Below are 12,091 nucleotides of genomic sequence, written 5' to 3'. Positions count from 1 at the left end.
TTAAGCACACCTGAGACTACGTAGGGGAGGGATAGCTCACCTACCACACCATGTAACCAGGCTTCCTGTTGCTGATGTGATGCCACGCCTTCAATGCCATGCTGGAACTCAAACTGTAAGCATAAATAAACCTTTCTTTCCTTAAGTGGCTTTTGTAGGATATTTTTCACAGCCAAGAGAAGTAACACAGCTTGAGCAATGTTAGAGAGTCAAATCATTATCTTAAAAAGTAAAGAAATGCAGGAAAGACCCAAGGTACCACATGTCAAGATGAGCAAATAATTTATATGAGAAAAGTGTCTCTTCACTGATAAATTCCTGAAAACAAATTATAAGCATGGTAAAATTAGGATGCTATGATTTTTAATCCTAATGAATCAATGTATCTCAGCAGTTAACATCAATGGCTGCTCACAACTCTAAGGGAAAGACCACTGGACAGATAACACCATGGCTGAAGAAGAAAGAAGGGGGCTGGGAATGGCTCAGCGAGTGCATCACAAGTTCCAGACTAACCTGGGCTACATGGTGAGGCTTTGTGCCACCACCAACCCTTCCCCCACTGAAAAAAAGCAATGGAATGTTCAGTTCTATCATTTATTTCCATATTGAACACCAGAAAATATAAATTGTAATTCAAGACCTTTTTTATTTATACAAAATGGAAACTTAGGGAACAGCTCCAGAAACTTGCTGCTCAGAACTGTAACTTCAACCAAGAAAGGATTTTTAATATGTTAATATAGCACTGGAAGGATGAGACAGCTTCTTAAAGGAAGGTCTAAAAAAGGCAGAACAGCCCCCGCTTCTCAGGGGCTCAATCGTTTCCTTATTTAGTGAGCAAGAGTCAAAAATACCAAAACTCCTGGGAAATTCTCGGAGACAGAATTTATTTTTGCTCAGCATAATTTCGTTCCATTTGTGGCTGCATCGTGCCAGACTTAGGGTTCCTTGTACTTGAAAGGAGAGATTCAAAACATGACTGTCAATCAACAGTCCAAAATATTCCTTTGTCATTTTGTCACTTTGTACCACATTCCTATGAAATTAAGCATAGCCTTGAATAACAAACAGTCCTTAGATGCACAGTGGCTAAACTGTGGTTTCACCATGTCCTACTTCGATGGGAACTGAGGAAGATCTCATGTCACCTACCACCAGATATCAAAGGAAGCACATTTATGATAAACATGATGCAAAGACCAGAACACTGTTTTGTTTTGTTGTTTTTGTTTTTTGAACTAGTGTCTCGCTGTAACCTAGTCTGACCTTGAATCCATTATGTAGTCTCACAGGGACCTCAAACTCACAGCAATCCCCCTACCTCTGCTTTAATCCCAAGTGCTGGCATTAAAGCCATGCACCACCAAGCCTGGCTAGAGCATTGACTTTGGTTGCTCTTAATTGGTACTGCAAGGCAGAGAAAAGGCAAGGCTTCATAAAAATGAATGAGTTCTTTTAACCCCAAATCCTAAGAGGGTAGTGTTCATGAAGGCACAGCACTGGATTTTGCTGTGTGTGCCTCCTATCCTGTCACGGCAGCCCATGTTCATGTCTTGAACTTAGAGCAATACTTGCAGCTACTAACTCCTGAGGGGAGGGCTCAAAATATCCATGAAAAGAATGACATAGAGCTAAGGCAATCAGATTTTTTTTAAAGCTATAATACTCACTCTAGGTGTTTTGTATATTCTATTTTTAGTGCCCATTAGTAATGGTTGATTTAAAATTGGTAGCATCCAAAATCAAATGAATCTTGAGAATGAAGGTTATCCCCAATTGCCCTATCTGACGCTTCTGAAGTTGCCAGACAAATGCTACAGACAAGATCCATCATATTCAATAATCGTGGGTTTCCAACATACAACTAAGAATTTTTGAATTTGATGAAATTGCAAACAGCGAATCATCTAGTCCTAGGCTGTCTCCTGTCACAACATTGAGAAGATGTGTCTGAGACACTCTGCTGAGGGCTGGGCTTCTAGCCGGATTCAATGGGGAAAGAGAGGTAAGATGTCTGGGAGCACAGCACAGTTGTAGAGTACCTGCGTAGCATGTTCAGCTGCCAGTATTACCAAAAGGAGGTGGGAGAGAAGGGGATGCTCTTGACTAAATTAGAGTAAATTCAGGCTTCTACTATCACCTCTTACACTGTGGAATGTGTGTTGAGCATAGCATAAGATAAACAGATGGGTAAGGGATGGTCCCACACTCCTAGCCCCTGCTCAGGAGACTCTGGATTTAGATCTGTTCCTAAGCTCTTTCACTCACCAGTCTGTAGCCATAACATTAGAAAACAAAGCCACTCTAAAATAGCAGAGTTTGAGTTTACCATCAGTAGTCAAATGCAAATCATAATCACTAATGCCAGCCCTTCACTTATTACCAGACTACTTAAGACAGTGCTTAGAAAAGGACTTTATAAACCCAGCCTTACCTAAATATTACTTTAAGTTAATTAACTAAAAAGTAGGGCTGGAGAGATGGCTTAGCAGTTAAAGCACTTGCCTGCAGTGCCTAAGGACCCAGGTTCAATTCCCTAGTGCCCATGTAAGCCAGATGTACAAGGTGGCACATGCGTCTGAAATTCATTTGCAGTGACTAGAGGCCCTGGCATGCCCTATCTATCTATCTATCTATCTATCTATCTATCATCTATTTATCACATTCTCTTTCTCTCTATATATATATATATCAAATAAATAAAAAATTTTTAATGTAATACATTATCCTCTATTAATAGATACTTACCTTGGACCTAAATGGACCATTTCCGGCTACAACCCATTCATAAATTTTCCAACAAGATAAGAAAATGAAATCATATGGAATCTTTGTGGTAGTACTACTTTTTACATGGTTACTTGGAGGGATTTCTAATTATTAATTTTATATATGTATACATCTTCTGTTTTCACCAAGAGTTTGAGGCAATGCCCACATGGCCTAAGAGTCCATGTGATAAGCCAGGCATGATGAAGCACATCTGTGTTCCCTGCTCTTGGGAGACTGAGACAGGAGGATTGCAAATGTGACACCAGCCTGGGATACTTATTTTAAAAAAATGTATGGGGGGGCTGGAGAGATGGCTCAGCGGTTAAGCGCTTGCCTGTGAAGCCTAAGGACCCTGGTTTGAGGCTCGGTTCCCCAGGTCCCACATTAGCCAGATGCACAAGGGGGCGCACGCATCTGGAATTCGTTTGCAGTGGCTGGAAGCCCTGGTGCGCCCATTCTCTCTCTCTCTTTCTATCTGTCTTTCTCTCTGTGTCTATCGCTCTGGAATAAATAAATAAATAATGGACAAAAAATATTTTTAAAAAATGTGTTGGGGGGGCATTGAGGGATGGCTTAGCAGTTAAGGCACTTGCCTACAAAGCCAAAGGACCCTTAACCCTGGTTCAATTCCCCAGAACCCACATAAGCCAGATGCACAAGGGAGCACATGTATATGGAGTTCATTTGCAGTGGCTGGAGGCCCTGGTGTGTCTATTCTCTCTCTCTCTCTCTCTCTCTCTCTCTGTGTGTGTGTGTGTGTGTGTGTGTGTGTGTGTGTGTGTGTCAAATAAGTAAATAAATTTAAAAAAAAATTTAAGTACAGGGACTAAAAAGATGGCACAATGGTTAAAGGGCTTGCCTGCAAAGTATAAGGACCCAGGTTTGATTCTCCAGTATCCACGTAAGCCAGATGCACAAAGTGGTGCATGTGTCTGCAATTTGTTTGCAGTGGCTGTAGGCCCTACCATGTCCATTCTCTCCCTCCCTCACTCTCTCTCTCTCTCTTTCTCTCTCAAATGAATGAATAACTAAAATATATTTTTAAAAACACAGCACATGTGATAAACAATAATAGAACCAAGGGGGGAAAGGGCACAAAATTGTCAGACAAGATGGAAATTTTAGCTCTGAGCTTCCTGGCAACCAGGCCGAGGAGTGGGAAACAACAGTTACATAATTCTCATTTTTAGAAGGCAAACAAGGTTTACTTGAGAATTTCAATAAGAAGGCATTTTCTTCATCATGCTGAGGACAGCCAATATCCTTCTACTGAGCTTCTACTTACCCATGTCGGGGGAGCCCAGTTGACAATGTTGTTCATGAAGTTGAGATGCAAAATTGTTGACATCACTGGGAGTGAGGATCTGCTGGAGTTCTGCCACAATTTCAAGTTCTTGGAGCCATGGCTTAGGGGCAGCACAGAACCCCATGGAGAAATCCAAGTTGCTCAAACCCACTCTTCCACATTGCACATTGCACATGTGGCCCTGGGAAAATATCTTCATTCTTCTGGTCACAGTTCTCTCATCTACAGAAAGGAACAATTACATCTATTTTGGAGAACTATTATAAGGAAAAACAGATCAATTTGGCAGACACTTTATCTGCAGAGCACTAATGATATATTCATCATTATTAACTCTAACATTTTGCCATACATGAATGTATCTAACATAGCAACGTCCAGCACATAGTCCATGCATGCTAATCTCATATGTTCCTGCTTAGGTATTAAAAGTATACTTTGGGATCTTAAAGTGTAGCTCAGTAATAGCATATGTGTTTAGCATGTATGAGGCCCTGGATTCAACACCCAGTACCATAGTTAAAAGTTAAAGTACTCATTGGTTGCATTAAGCAGAAATCACAGCAGGGTATTATTTTTAACTACATTTTAACACAAGGCCTCAACAGACTAAGTTAAAAATCAAAATGGCATCACTCCTGCTAAAATCCTGGGTTACCAAGCTAAAACTAAACTGATTCTCTGAACTTCTGAGCAGTCAAGGTTAGAGAAACGGCATGGACATTTCCCAAACTGGTCAATCTCAGTCTGAATGATAATGAAATTCCTTCTCCTGCTTCAGTCTTCATACCAGTGCCCTGACATAGCCTGGTGTTAGCCAATCTGTTATTGATTATTGTTCTAGCTCCCTGTCCCTGCCTTAGAAGGAAAGTAACTTTAGAATGACCAATCTATGTTGGCTTTTGTTTCTGCTTTTATCAGTCCTTCCCTGCCTTCAAAATCCTCCTCCTCTGCTCGGGACACTGGAACACTCATCTGATTTTGTGGAATGAAGTCTTACCCAATGTCAGAATCAAACATAAAGCCAACCAACATCTTTATTGCAATTTTTTCCTTTGATAGCTGTTTTAGTGCCATAGACTCTGCAGGATTATAAGCAGCAGGAGTGCCTTTCTCTTAGCTTGGAAGGCTGGGAAGTCCAAGTTCAAAGTGTCTGGAAGGCCTAGCATCTTAGCAAGTGATGGCCATCCTTTACTGTGTCCTCACGTGATGAAAAGAATAAATGAACTGCCTCAGGTCTCCTACGAGAGCACTAATCCCAGTCAGGAGGGCTCCACCTTCACAATTTCATCGCTTCCCAAAGGCCCCACCTCCTCACACCATCATCTTGGGAGTAGGCTTTTGTGGTGGTTTGATTCAGGTGTCCCCCATAAACTTAGGTGTTCTGAATGTTAGGTTCCCAGCTGATGGATATTTGGGAATTAATGCCTCCTGGAGGGAGTGTATTGTTGGGGGCGGGCTTATGGGCTTTATAGCCAGTTTCCCCATGCCAGTGTTTGGCACACCCTCCTGTTGCTGTGGTCCATCTTCTGTTGGCCAGGGGGTGATGTCCACCCTCTGCTCATGCCATCGTTTTCCCCTGCCATCGTGGAGCTTCCCCTCGAGCCTGTAAGCCAAATAAACCTCTTTTTCCCAGAAGCTGCTCTTGGTTGGGTGATTTCTACCAGCAATGCGAACCGGACTGCAACAGTAAAGTGGTACTGGGAGTGTGGTAGCTGCTAGACACCTGACTATGTGGCTTCAGCCTTTTGTAGCTGATTTTCAAGAGGAATGTGGAAGGAGTTGAAACCTTGGCATAAGAGATGCCTTGCAGTGCTGTAAGTACAGCTTGATGGACTATTCTGGTCAGAGCTGAAAGACCTGAGTGCAGTAAGAACTATGGACTGTGAGGTTTGGCTCATGAGGGTGAGATAGAGCTTTGCCTGGACTGGGCTAGCAGTTTGTGTGAGAAGCTTGCTCTTATGCCCGTGTCCTGAGAAGTTGTGCAGGGTTGCTTTGCATAGAAATGAACTGGTGTGTGCTGAGGGATATGGCACAGAAAGAAAAATTTTTGGGTGAACTGCTGCCCGTTCAGCTGCAACTGAGAGATTACAACCTTTGAGACTGGGCTAGCTGACCTGCGCTGGGGCAATGTTGCAGTCCAGTTTGCATTGCTGTTAGAAATCACCCAACCAAGAGTAGCTTCTGGGAAAAAGAGGTTTATTTTAGCTTACAGGCTCGAGGGGAAGCTCCACGATGGCAGGGGAAACGATGGCATGAGCAGAGGGTGGACATCACCCCCTGGCCAACATAAGATGGACCACAGCAACAGGAGGGTGTGCCAAACACTGGCAAGGGGAAACTGGCTATAAAGCCCATAAGCCCGCCCCCAACAATACACTCCCTCCAGGAGGCATTAATTCCCAAATATCCATCAGCTGGGGAGCTAGCATTCGCAACACCTAAGTTTATGGGGGACACCTGAATCAAACCACCACAGGCAACAAGAAGAATGTAGACTCTTTTGAAGGTGTCTGAGTGCTCAAGGAGTGTCCTGTTCTTCAAAGTCTGCTTTATTCCCCCCTGGATTAACAAATTGGCACCCTACCTGGTATCGTGGAGTATAAGAAATGCTGGAAAGAGGGTTGTTGAGTTTGCAACATGGTCTTGTGTTTTGGAAATGGCCATGGGCAGTGTGAAGCGGGTTTGCTGGTTGCCTGCCTAGAGACCCCATGGGGCCATGAGGATGAACCGTGGCTTGCAGTGGAGACCCAGTGGAGATGCCGGGACCATGAGATGGCTGCTGAGGAGCTGCCGGCCCCGATGAAGTTTCCCAGGACTGTGAGTAGCCTAGCTGGAGGGGCGGAATTGGAATGCCAGAGACTTGCTGCTGGTTAGAATTATCAGAATTGAAGATTTGTCACTGGCTAGAGTTGCTGGACTTGAAGCTACAGAGTTTGATGTTTGCCCTGGTTGTTTTAAATCTTGTATTGGTTGATTGTTTCTTTGCTATGCCCAATGCCATCTTTTGCAGTGTGAATATTTATCCTGTGTCATTATGGGTTTTTTGAGGTTATATTTTGGTATTATGGCTCAGTTAAAAGATCTCGAACTATGGGGATGTATGAACATCATTGAGATGGATAAAAACTATGGGGACTTTAAAAGTCAGACTGAAAGCATTGTATTTTACATCATGTATGGATATCAGTTGATGGGGGCCAGGAGCGGAATGTGGTGGTTTGATTCAGGTGTCCCCCATAAACTTAGGTGTTCTGAATGCTAGGTTCCCAGCTGATGGATATTTGGGAATTAATGCCTCCTGGAGGGAGTGTATTGTTGGGGGCGGGCTTATGGGCTTTATAGCCAGTTTCCCCATGCCAGTGTTTGGCACACCCTCCTGTTGCTGTGGTCCATCTTATGTTGGCCAGGGGGTGATGTCCACCTTCTGCTCATGCCATCGTTTTCCCCTGCCATCATGGAGCTTCCCCTCGAGCCTGTAAGCCAAATAAACCTCTTTTTCCCAGAAGCTGCTCTTGGTTGGGTGATTTCTACCAGCAATGCGAACCGGACTGCAACAGCTTTCAACATATGAATTGGCAAAAGGAGGCAAAGGTTCACACTTTTTCACTACAGATCCTACATTCTCTTAAGGTTGAACCTCTTCCTTAACCCACTGCTTTGGGAACATTAAATTAACCTACTGTTTCTCACTTAGAGGTGATCTTTTATCCTTCCCCACAACAAGGAAGCATATCTGAACATGTATCAGGAACCAGGCAAGGAATGGGTAGAAGTTAGGGATTCTGCTAAACATTTTACAACACACAGTCAACAACACAGAAATATCTGAGCCAAAAGCCGATAATGGTAGGAAACCCTAAAGTAACCCCCTCTTTAAAATGTCTAGGGCAGGGGGTATAGATATGTGTTAGAGTTCTGGCCTAGCATATATAAAGTGTTGTGTTTGATCTCTAGCACTATAGTTGGGGGATATATTTCCAATCTATGTGTAATTAGAGGGCTGGGCTACATAGTAAGAACCTGGCTCAAAAAAAAAAAAAAATAGGGGCTAGAGAGATGGCTCAGCAGCAAAGGTGCTTGCCTGCAAAGTCTAACAACCAGGATTCTATTCCCTAGTACCCACATAATACCAGATTCACAAAGTGGTACATGCATCCGGTGTTTGTGAAGGGTTAATAAGACACTAGAAAGTGGAAAAACATCCCTTGTTCCTGGATTGGAAGAATCAATATTGTGAAAATGGCAATCTTACCTAAAGCAATCTACACATTTAATGCAATCCCAATCAAAATTCCAAAGGCATTCTTCATGGAAATAGAAAAAATAATCCAAAAATTCATTTGGACTCACAAAAAAACTCGAGTATCTAAAATAATACTGAGCAACAAAAATAAGGCTGGTGGTATCACCATACCTGAGTTTAACCTATACTACAGAGCCATAGTAATAAAAACAGCATGGTACTGACACAAAAACAGACATGTAGATCAGTGGAACAGAATGGAGGACCCAGATGTAAGTCCAGGTAGCTATAGCCGCCTTATGTTCGATAAAAATGCCAAAAATACTCATTGGAGAAAAGATAGCTTCTTGTGTTGGGAAAACTGGATATATATCTGTAGAAGGATGAAAATAGATTCTTCTCTCTATCCATGCACAAGAATTAAGTCCAAATGGATTAAAGACCTTAATATCAGACCGGAAACTCTGAAACTGCTAGAGGAAAAAGTAGGGGAAACCCTTCAGCATATTGGTCTTAGCAAAGACTTTCTGAATATAACCCCAATTGCTCAGGCAATAAAACCACAGATTAATCACTGGGACCTCATGAAATTAGAAAGATTTTGCACTGCAAAGGACACAGTGAAAAAAGCAAAGAAGCAACCTACAGAATGAGAAAAAAATCTTCACCAGCTATATATCTGATAGAGGACTAATATCTAGGATGTACAAAGAACTCAAAAAGTTAAATAATAAGGAATCAAACAAGCCAATCAAAAAATGGGCTATGGAGCTAAATAGAGTATTCTCAAAGGAAGAAATACCAATGGCATATAAGCATCTAAAAAAAATGTTCTACATCACTAGTCATCAGGGAAATGCAGATTAAAATTCCATTGAGATTCCATCTCACTCCTATCAGATTGGCTACCATCATGAAAACAAATGATCATAAATGTTGGCGGGGATGTGGAAAAAGAGGAACCCTTCTACACTGCTGGTGGGAATGCAATCTGGTCCAGCCGTTGTGGAAATCAGTGTGGAGGTTCCTAAAACAGCTAGAGATTGATCTTCCATATGACCCAGCTATAGCACTCCTAGGCATATATATAGCCTAAGGGCTCATCTCATTTCCTCTTTAGCTCTCAGCTGCACCCACTGGGACCTCCATCATGCCTCACTCAGAAAGCACAGGAACCAATACTTTCCTCCCAAATTAACTTCCCTCTAGGACAGTTTTTCCCTGTTTGCCTGATTTTGTTCTTTCTTCAACTCATCATAAATGTCTCTTGTCTGAATTCTCCTAGGGCCACACTTTTGAAACTCCAAATTTCAGCTTTGAGACTCAAAAGCTACTCCCTCCCGACCCTTGTCTCTTCTCTCACATTAACATAGCTGCCAGCAATTTCAAAAGTCTGCTTAAGCTATTAGTGGCCTCTCTACATTTTTGCTGAGTCATCCACTCAGCAATAGGAAAAAAAGTAAAAACTACCAAATCAGAAATCCAGAGATGAAAGGAGACATAAAGGGTAGAGAAAGGAAGGGAGGAGGATACTTAATAGGTTGATATTGTATATATGTAATTACAATGATTGTAATGGGGAGGTAATATGATGGAGAATGGAATTTCAAATGGGAAAGTGTGGGGGTGGGGAGGGAGGGAAATACCATGGGATATATTTTATAATCATGGAAAATGTTAATAAAAATTTTTTTAAAAATTTAAAAAAAAAAAAGAAATCCAGAGATGCAGAGGCTCCCAAGACCCCATCACTGAAGTAGACCTAAATAAACCTAACATGGTTCAGGAAAATTCACAGAAGAGGAGATGGAAAGATTGTTAGAGCCACAAGTTGGGACATTATGCACAGAGACATAGAGACATTGCCTCTCCCCCATAACTGATGGTTACCCCCACAATGTGTGACCCACAATCCCCACCAAGAAGGGTCCCTTCGGGGGGGAGGGTAAGGGAGAAGGCTAACGATGGTACTAACATGGCTGCTTAGACACTGAGAATGTACATAACTAATAAAGAAAAAAATGGAGAAAATAATGTAAAAAGAAAAAAAATAGCCAGGCATGGTAATATAGTCTATAATCCCAGCACTAGAGAGGCTCATACAAGGGCCTTGTGTAGTTTGAATAGATTGCGCCCAATGTATTCAGTGTTTTATTAGTTTGTAGTTTGCATCTGCAGCCACCTGGCTTGAGGCAATGTTACTGGGCAGATCTTAAGGTGTGGTGGTGGGTTTGAGATGGTAATCTAAAGATATGCAAAATGTGCCTAGCTGGAGTTCCTGAAGTGTGCTGTGTGGCTTTTGACTTTTAGGCTTGTGCTTCTCCCTCTGCTTGGACCCGTGAAGGCAGGCCAGCTTCTTCTGCCATTATGGAATTTCCCCTGGATCTGTAAGCTTCAATAAATCCTTTCCTCCATAACTGTGCCTAGTCTGGAAGTTCATCTCAGTGAACCTGAAGCTGTCTGCTACAGAGGAGTAGGCTGAGATGAACTGACCATGTGGATGTTAGTCTTTTGGAACTTTTGTTTTAGAGGAATGGGCATAGATGTGGTGCTTGCAACTGAAGATGCCTTCTGGAGTGATAAACCAAGTTTTATGGACTATTCTGATTAGAGTTTCAGAATGCTAAGTACAGACAGTATTTAACTTCAAGGCTTGACTTATGAGCTTTCTAAGGGAAAGGAAAGACTGTAGAGGACTTTGTTGGAATTGGGCTACTGGCATAAGGGCTGGCTGCATCCTGATGCCCAGGCCCAGAGAGTTTGATCAAGGTTAAATTTGTAATGGATTGATGTGCTTGGCTAATGATATTGGACTGAGAAATTTAAGATTTTAAGATGGAAAACATCAAGCAAGTTAAAATTATAAGCACTGAGACTGGTTTTAGGTTACTAAAGCTTCTATTGTCAACACATACCAATCTTAAGGAAGATGGCCTAACTACTTTACATTAAAACAATGGAGAGGATGCCTGAGGAAATACTACCATAGCACAAACTCTTCTGGAGAAGAAACCTGCTTTTCAAGGTTATGATTCATTTCATCCCTGAATTAAGATTATGGCTGTGTCCTGCACACCTGGTATTGGTTTCCAAAGCATGAAAAATGTGAGGAATGGTCATGAATTGCACATGATTCCAGGAGCTGCTGCTAAGATGTGGCAGGAGGCAGGTCTGATGCCCTAATAGTCTTAAAGAGCCTTTGGAAGATGGACCATGATTTGCTTGAAGACCTGAAGATGTTTTGGTATACAAGACTATCCAAGGGCTACCACGTAGTACACTGTTGGTGTAAGATGGAAGTGTTCCCTGGCTACTCTGCCCAGCTAGAGAGGTGGAATTGGAAAATCTGGAGATGTCAGTCTCTGGTTATATTAAATCTGAACTGAAGAAGTTTGATGGTTTTTTGATGGTGGTTGAGTTGGCATTGTTTTAGTCTCTCCTTGCTATGCATTATACCAGTTGAAAATGTTTACTCTGTGCATTTATATGTTGGAAGTACTTAACTTGTTTGATTCTACAGGACTTAACTATCTTAAATTTGTCAACTGTGGGGACCTTTGAAATCAAACTGATTACAATGTATAGCGTGTGATGGTTATGAATCTATTGGGGGCCAGGGGCAGAATGTGGTAGTTTGAATAGATAGCCTCCAATATATTCAGTTTTTTATTAGTATGTAGTTTGCATCTGCAACCATCTGGATGGAGGCAGTGTCACTGGGTGGGTCTTAAGGTGTGGTGATGGGTTTGAGATGGTAATCTATG

Source organism: Jaculus jaculus, chromosome 1, assembly GCF_020740685.1.
Source record: "Jaculus jaculus isolate mJacJac1 chromosome 1, mJacJac1.mat.Y.cur, whole genome shotgun sequence".
Lineage (NCBI taxonomy): Eukaryota > Metazoa > Chordata > Mammalia > Rodentia > Dipodidae > Jaculus > Jaculus jaculus.
The sequence above is the reverse complement of the archived record's forward strand: the minus strand, read 5'-3'. Positions refer to the sequence as shown.